The sequence below is a fragment of the Bactrocera dorsalis genome, chromosome 4, assembly GCF_023373825.1.
Source record: "Bactrocera dorsalis isolate Fly_Bdor chromosome 4, ASM2337382v1, whole genome shotgun sequence".
In the NCBI taxonomy this organism is placed as follows: Eukaryota; Metazoa; Arthropoda; class Insecta; order Diptera; family Tephritidae; genus Bactrocera; species Bactrocera dorsalis.
Genome location: NC_064306.1, coordinates 71,227,513 through 71,233,462, shown reverse-complemented (window position 1 = coordinate 71,233,462; position 5,950 = coordinate 71,227,513). Strand labels below are relative to the sequence as shown.

At 41.7% G+C, this 5,950-nt stretch overlaps 1 non-coding gene across 1 annotated transcript; it reads left to right on the top strand.

Moving 5' to 3' along the window:
* The first annotated feature begins 443 nt into the window (after positions 1–443).
* Trnay-gua (transfer RNA tyrosine (anticodon GUA)) lies at positions 444–545 on the top strand. Its single transcript has 2 exons — positions 444–480; positions 510–545. It is a non-coding gene; the product is annotated as a tRNA-Tyr (tRNA).
* The last annotated feature ends 5,405 nt before the right edge of the window (positions 546–5,950 follow it).

Below are 5,950 nucleotides of genomic sequence, written 5' to 3'. Positions count from 1 at the left end.
TAGCTCTTAAATCTTTTCATGCTTACCCGTGTCCCTCCTGCCAAACGTCTCACCTTATTTGTGTTGCACTTTCACATTTTCTCACTTTAAGCGCGCATTTAAGCATTAAACACCCGAAAGTCATCTGCTGTTGTTGTTGGCTTTCTTATCTAATCGCCAAATTGACAATGCCGCGTTCTTTGTGTTCAAAAAATTCGCTACTGCGGTGATGAAAACTTTTTGTGATAACGGTTTTTTAAAATTCTAGAATTTTGTTTTCAGATTTTGACAACTTCTGTTGCTTTTAGCAAAATTCTTATCACTGCAATGTCATGGAAGTATATTGACTTATATATAAATAAAATTGCATTTATTTTGCAGTGATGCTTTCACGCTCTCTCTCTCTCTTCCTCCTTCTTTCTCTCTCTCATATATCATAGATTAAGAATTTTATTCAATTATCACCTTCGATAGCTCAGTTGGTAGAGCGGTGGACTGTAGTGTAAATTAATCGAGAAGTAGATGTAGATATCCATAGGTCGCTGGTTCAAATCCGGCTCGAAGGAAATTTTATTTTACTCTGGGTTAATATTTATAAGGGAATATGAAATTTTTACTTGAGACCATGAAAAACAATTGTTGAGGCTACACCTATTTTTAATTTTAGCTGAAGTTTTTTTAAGAGGCAGATACTCATAGGACTTTGATTAAAATCTTTCAGGGCTTACTGTCAAGAGCTCTTTATCAACTTCGCCTTCACATTTCCGGACTACTGCAGTGCCTTCCAGGCCGAAGTTGCAGTCGTAAAGATAGAGATAGATTTATTACTCCAGAATACAGCCTTCTTCAGAGAAGTGACCATCCATTCAGATAGCAGAGCGGCGATACTAGCCTTGAACTCATTAACAGTGTGTTCAAGGCTATTCAATGTGTGTTTAACCTCGCTATCAATAGCATCGAGTGTCCTTGTGATAAGACTACTAAGGCTGCTAGGCCATAGTGTAGCAAGAAAACGCACCATAGAACCGCTATCAGTAGAATGGAAGCACGTGCTCCGGTATCCTCTTGAGTTCTACTACTGGATAGCTGGGCTTCGCGAAAGCTTGGCCATTGCTGGATTACAATGGGTACATGCGCTGTCGCAAAAGCGTTCTACCTCGAGATCGATCGCAAGAGATCTAGTGATCTCTTTGCCCTCAGTAAACCCTCTCCCTCGTTTTGGGGTTTTTAACGGGACGTAGCCCTATTGGCGTCCACACAGTAAAGCTAGGTATCCTACCAGATGCCATCTGCAAAAGTTGTATGGAAATTTATAAGTTCGAACACAGGAGTTCTTATTTTTTATGACCTCACAAAATACTACATATAATCCACGTGCGATCTTTGATCAGCCATCTAATCTAATCTAACCCGTCCTTCCGAGGGAAAAACTCGGGTTTTCAAGATCAAGTGCAGAGATTACTTTTGCTCTTTGTAAAGTTATTTCGATAAATTTTTTAATCTAAGGTACATTGTCAAGGTCAGGTTAGGTTAGTTTAGGTTAGGCCGTGAGGTTAATCGATCGACGAATCCTTTTGGACATACCACAAATTTATTAAGGCGGTTAATATCAATTCCAGCAACATCGTTAGGTTTACCAAAGCCGCGGCTACAGAAATATTTTATTCTCAGTCTGGCAAAAGGTGGGCAATTGAGAAGGAAGTGACAAGCTGATTCCATCCCTCCTTCCTCCATAAGGATATTTAGCCACACCGCGTGTAAACCTATTGGAGTCCAGTCAGAATCAAATGCGGAGAGATTGACTTTGCTAAGAGCCTGTAGTTCGGATGGCTTCTTACGATTCACTCGAGGCTAGATGGATCTCTCAGTAACACAAGTTCTAGTTGTTGACCAGCGCTTGCTGAGCTCACTGGTGATTCAAAGGTTCAAAGCCAAAACGCAAGCAAGTCTCGCAGAACCGACTCCGCTTGTCAAGTTAGAAATAAGGTAAGCGGCAATAGCACTAGAGTCTGCAATGAGAGCTGGGCTGCTCTAATGGCACTAGTGAGCCAACTTATACACAACTAGATCGTCAGTGCCCGCAGTGATCGCAAAATGTCGAAAAATTTTACGGGACAGTACCGACGCGGAGTACAAAGTTACATTGGAGCACTTCAGAAAATAGATTATAGATCTTTTTACCAGAGAATTTCTTGATCGGACGCTAAATCAGTTAGTAAACTTTCATCTTAGAACACCGGAAAAGAAATCAGATGAAGATTTTACTGAGACGTTTGTGGTATACATCGAATGAAAATGGCTTGGATCTGACATAAGATGTTATGGTTCTTGGAGAGCTTGCATTTGCAATGTAAATAAATAAATCGCGAGATAATTCAAAAGAAGTAACGGTCAATAGTTTTGTATCGCAAAAAGTAGAATGACGTTTACGACTTCTCCACCTCCATCACTAAAAGCCGCGTCCAATTAGAGTGATGCACGTAAGCCTAATGCAACAATTGTGCGCGTGTGCACCCAAACATGCACCGCAACTGCAGAAAAGCACGCAATAATAACGGTACAGTATTGAAATAAACAAAACAAGATTTTCATTTATGAATGCACACACTTATTGCCTCACATACATGAATACCTATGTATTGGTTGCGTGCCACTGACTGCCCACAAAGGTCAACAGCGATGAGTGTTTATATTTTCGCGAGCAATTGTATGTGTGTTAGTGTGCGTGCAATTGTGTGCAATGGTCTGTGATGGTGAAACTCTTGCCACTGTGGCATTTGACGCCTTCGCAGCCGCTTGAAAGCCAGCATAAATGCCACATGCAACTGGACTTCACTGCACAGAAGTGTGTGTAGCTGTGTGCGTGTGTGTCAGTGCAATAGGAGAGTTGCGGATGTGTGCCGGTTTCTGTTTACAAATACAATTGCAGTCAACAACAATAAGCGCTTGGCGCAAACAAACACTTCTCTCGTCATAACAATAAACCGACCAGCTAGCACAGTAACAACAGCAGCAACAACAACGTCAACAAAGCCGGTAGTGGGTAGTGGCTCTGCTTTGTTGCATTTATATACTAATGTTTGCATTTTATTCTGGAAACGGAAGCGGCAAGCGGCACGTCAAGTGAAATGCCAAATTGCTGTGGGCACTCGCCGCCACAATTCCTTGCCGCCTTGCCTCCTTTGCCCGCTATCTGCTATTTATTTATCGCGATTCATATCTGCTTGAGAGGCGTGGAGCGTTTGAGTGAGCGATAAACCTGTAATGGAGTGTTGATTCAAGGGTCATTGAAGTTGCAACAAATTAAAGCTCAATTGTGTGTGAATTAAATTGCTGGCAATTGTTGAACACAATGCGAGTTGAAGCCATGATTTTAAGTTCTTATTAAATTGCCTTTGTTATTGATTCTGGTTTTTTCTACACCTGTTTTTCAATGTGGTACCACTAGAAGACAATGGGAGTGAAAGGAATGAGAACAACACTAGTGATTCTCAGGTAAAAAGGTACTTACTTCTCAGTACTCAAAACAACCAACTTGAACTTGAACGTCTATACAACATTAGAGTTAAAAGAGTTGAGAGAAAAGACAGGTTCAAAGTAAATTCACCTGAGCATTTTCAGTAACATTAGTTGTTGCTCCTTTTGAAAGCTCTTTGAGGGTCTATGAGTCCTGAAAGATGAGCGTAACTTTCAAAATCCATTCGAGTTTCCCTTCAGGCTTAATTCGAAATCGACTTAAGACTGTTAAACAAATGTGGAATACCTCTTCGACATGAAGAAGCGGCTACTGGGTCAATCTACAGAATTCGGATTTACGAGAAAATCGCGGATGGTGACAATGGTTCTTGGAATATATGCTTTTTGAAACAAAATAAGAAACGAGCTCTTAATCACCATAAGATTTGCTTGGCAAGCACGAATCAAAAATGAGTCAATGAGTCTGTTGTGTATAAAAGCTGATCTCAGATAATCCATCCGTTGAATCTAATTTTCGACTGGTAATGGTGAATGACACGCATGATGTTTTAATCCAAGGCCTGGATCGAAATAGGATCGTCTGCATACCTGTAGTCTTTAGACTTTACATATCTCTACAAGATAAAGTCTAACGCTGTGATACCATATGATCTTGGTGGCCAATCAACCGGAATGATTCTCTACAAATTCCATTGATTGATGCGATATGTGAGAATTTGCGCTGTTTTGTTGAAACCAAATGTCACCGAGATTACAAACTTCAATTTCAAGCATCAAATAGTCGGTTATCATGACGCGATAGCGGTCGCCATTGACGGTTAAGTTCTCACCGGTATCAAGTGATTTCCTTTGGGAAGATCGTGCGGCTTTAGTTCTTGCTGTATTCGGTACACCTTCAATTAACGATTTCGACGTAAAATGCTCCAAGTCTTTCCATACATCAGTCCGAGTTGCTGCGAACGGCACCGAATCAAATTTCCACGGTCTTCGTACTTCACTGCGTGCTGTACGTGATCTTTTCGGGTGATGGTGTTGCGAATAGTATGATAAGTAGGCCAATTATTTTGAATATAAGTTGAGCGAAGCATGCGAAACACATTCTTTACAGAACGTGAATTTTCTTAATAAAGTTCAACGATGTGTAAACGCTGTTCAGGCGTAAGTCTCTCCATGAGGAAATGCCAAACAATGTTGAACAAAAATTACTTGACAGCTCGATAGACTCACGTCAGGCAATTTAAAAAATACCTCTACTTGGAGCACCCGATAAAAAGAGTGTTACAATAATAAAAAACATCGTACGTGGTTTCTGCTAGGATCTTTTTGTACACTGGGGTGGAACCCGCTTACACGATTATAGTCGAACTAACAACAGCGAGGCAGACGATCTTACTTTTCGCCAAGCCAAGTCCTTCTCCACCTGGTCTTTCCAACGGAGTGGAGGTCTTCTTCTTCCTCTGCTTTCCCCGATACCCGCCGAATATTTTCAGAACTGAAGTGTTTCATTCATTCGGACGACATTAGCTAGCCAGCACAGCCGCTTTCTTAATTCGCTGAACTATGTTAATGTCGTCCTGTATCTCATACCGCTCTTCGTTCCATCGAAGGCGATATTCGCCGTGGACAATGCGCAAAAAATTTTTCTCTCGGAAACTCGTAACTACGAAACATCAGATGTTGTCAGCTTCCATGCCTCTGCACCATATAATAGAACGGAAATAATGAGTGACTTATAGAGTTTGGTGTTTGTTCGTCGAGAGAGGACTTTACTTCTAAATTGTTTACTTATTCCGAAGCAGCACATGTTGGTAAGAGTTATTCTGCGTTGGATTTCGAGGCTAATATTATTGTTGGTGTTAATACTGGTTCCAAGATAGCCGAAATTATCTACACCTAGCCTAGTTAGTTGGCCACGGCGAATATCGCATTCGATGGAACGATGAGCTGTACGAGATATACGACGACATAGTACAGCGAATTAAAAGACAGTGGCTACGCTCGCTAGGTCATGTTGTCCCGATGGACGAAAACACTCCGGCTCTGAAAGTATTCGCCACAGTACCCGTCGGGGGAAGCAGAGGAAGAGGAAGACCTCCACTCCGTTGGAAGGACCAAGTGGAGAAGGACCTGGCTTCGCTTGGAATATCCAATTGGCGCCACGTAGCGAAGAGAAGAAACGACTGGCGCGCTATTGTTGACTCGGCTATAATCGCGTAAGCGGTGTCTACGCCAGTAAAGAAGAAGAAGCCTAGTCGCCAGCCCGACGACCAATATCATCAGCGTACGCTTGGATGCTTTCCTAGAAACTATCTCTGCAGTCATCCGTTTGGAGAGCATCTCCTAAAAGCCTATTATGGGCATCAAGTGATAATAAATTACGTAGACGAGATATAATAATCAACCGACCAGACTACAACTCAATAACTTGAGTTTAAACCTACACTGCATCTAGAGAACCCCTTGCTTAACTCCGTTCTGGATAGTGCAACAGGTT